Source organism: Anolis carolinensis, chromosome 2 (assembly GCF_035594765.1).
Source record: "Anolis carolinensis isolate JA03-04 chromosome 2, rAnoCar3.1.pri, whole genome shotgun sequence".
Classification (NCBI taxonomy): Eukaryota; Metazoa; Chordata; class Lepidosauria; order Squamata; family Dactyloidae; genus Anolis; species Anolis carolinensis.
Window position 1 is genome coordinate 245,663,015 of NC_085842.1, and position 2,299 is coordinate 245,665,313.

At 37.1% G+C, this 2,299-nt stretch overlaps 1 pseudogene; it reads right to left on the reverse strand.

Moving 5' to 3' along the window:
• Window positions 1-1,071: 1,071 nt before the first annotated feature.
• On the reverse strand, window positions 1,072-1,162 carry LOC134297240 (U6 spliceosomal RNA; annotated as a pseudogene).
• Window positions 1,163-2,299: the final 1,137 nt, after the last annotated feature.

Consider the following 2,299-nt stretch of genomic DNA (forward strand, 5'->3'; position numbering starts at 1 on the left):
GCAGGGCCTCTCCAGATAATCTTTTTCTTGAAGTCTTTTTCTGCATCTCTCCTCACTATTAATTTAATCCCATTTTTCTTAGATTTTTAATTCCTGAATAAAACATTGTGTAATTATTTGACTCAAAATGTCTCATTCCTATCCATTTCTGCTTATTCACCCCAAATATTGCAATGTTCATATACAGTATTTCATTTTTTTACTATGTCTTGCTTCCCAATTTTCCTGTGTGTTTTGCTGTGCAGCTTCCAACTTGCTTTTCACCTCTGAGTACTTTTTCGACTAAGTCCAGTTGCATCATTAGCTATAGGGCTACTTGTAGTTTTCTTCTACTATATACCATAGTTCGTTGAATCCTTCTCAGTGTAGGAGTGTCATCTTCTGGCACTACTTGTTTCATTTTGGATTCTCACATCATATTGTTTCATGGTAAAAGATAGTCAAAATGGGTTACCATGCCTACATCTGCACAATGCTAACAAGTGTTAGCTATGGTGTAACTGCTGCATTCTCTCTGACTTTCTTCACTGGCATCTCCCTCCACAACAGCTGTTTCCCAGTAGCTGTTTGGCACATTGAGTTTGGCTCTTCAGCAAAAGCCTGTCTAACATGGTAGACCTTACCAGCATCACTGCTGTGATCAGCATAGCTTCTTGCCACACAGAAACAGCATAGAAAGGTAGTGCACTGGTGAGAGGAACACAGTTGGATAATTGAAACATGGAACAATCATCCCCTGGTGTCTGAAAAGTTTCATTTCACAAATAACATTTTTACTCCAGGAGAGTAAGAATAGCTTTGTGAGAAGAATGCTTGGTAGGGATGTTTCTAAACATGGAAAACATGTACTATATAATTACAGATAAACCGAGTGTCTGATTCATATTCGGAGCTATCCAGATTCCTCCCTTCTCTAAGAGATTGTGGGCACCCATCACCAGTCATCCTGGATTGCATCTGACCAACCTAGTTTTGAATGAAGGATGATGTAGTTCAAGATGTCTGGAGGACCCCAGATTGAAGAAGACTCCCTAGCTTTTCCATTTATGGTCCCTTTTTCCAACTTTCTGAATAAATTTGTAAAACCCTATGTGCCACCCTCGCTATGCTAATTTTCTCTGTATTATTCCAAATTTCATGTATGTGCTACCAAAGCAAGCACATGAACTTAAGAACTTAACTGTTTGCATGCTGTCTGCAGTTGGGGTCAGTCAGCTATTCTCAGAAACTTGTTTAGAGTATCTCAGATAGCAATTGTGACAAAAGCTTTGTGGTTTCTTCCATGGGAGCCTTTTTATGCTACTGATGTATTACCTTTGTATAGAACTGAGAAAGTAACATTTCTGCTTTTCTGGATATATTTCGAAGCAAAACTCTTATGGCAGTTTACCCGAGCAGCTAAAATGGCACTTTATTATTCACAGTTCTTTAGCATGTGCATCCAGTATGTACATGTTAAGCCATTTGAAAAAGGCCTTTGGTTGTTTTTTTTTTTAAAGTGTTGCTTGCAAAGTCAGTCCATTTTATTTTCTTCTATTGAATATGCTGAATGATGAACATCCTAGATTATATCTTGTATGAGCCTCGAGGTCATTTGTTAACTTGTCACCCCTTCGTGAATTTCAGAAGGGTTTTAAGACAAAGAATACTCAGAGGTGGTTGCCATCTGACAAACCGCCTCTTGCACCATCTGACATGCTTTGGTACTACAATCCAAATAGATACATTTTAGCCATTTACATTTTAACTGGCCTTCCCTGCATTTCTTCTTGCTTGAAGAACAAAGCAAAAGTGTGTACTTCCAAGGTAAGATTGGCAGTCCTGTTAGGTGTGATATCAATATTTCCATAAGGAAAGAAACACACATATCATTTTTTCTTCCTTTCCCTTTTGTTCAACTGAAAACAAGAAAAAAATATTTTAAAGATTTGAACAACACAACACAATGGAACTACAAAGAAAATGCTGGACTACACTGATTTTGCTTCACAGAGTGCATGCATGCAAAAAAAAAAAAAACAATTCAAAAGTAACAATGTAGGACAGGACCAACCTGGGATAACTGGAAAGCACTTGGATGCTACCATGATTTTTTATTATGATTAAGATTACTGTTTAATTAAATTGCAGAATAAGTAACTGCACTGTAAACATACCATGCTGACTATTGACCTGTGCAATACACTAGGATTTAATGTCAATTTATATTGAAAATATGCAATATGTGGGATAGAAATGGAAACAGAATACAGGTGGGCAAAATATGCAGCTCTGTGAAGAAAACTAACAGTTTAAAAAC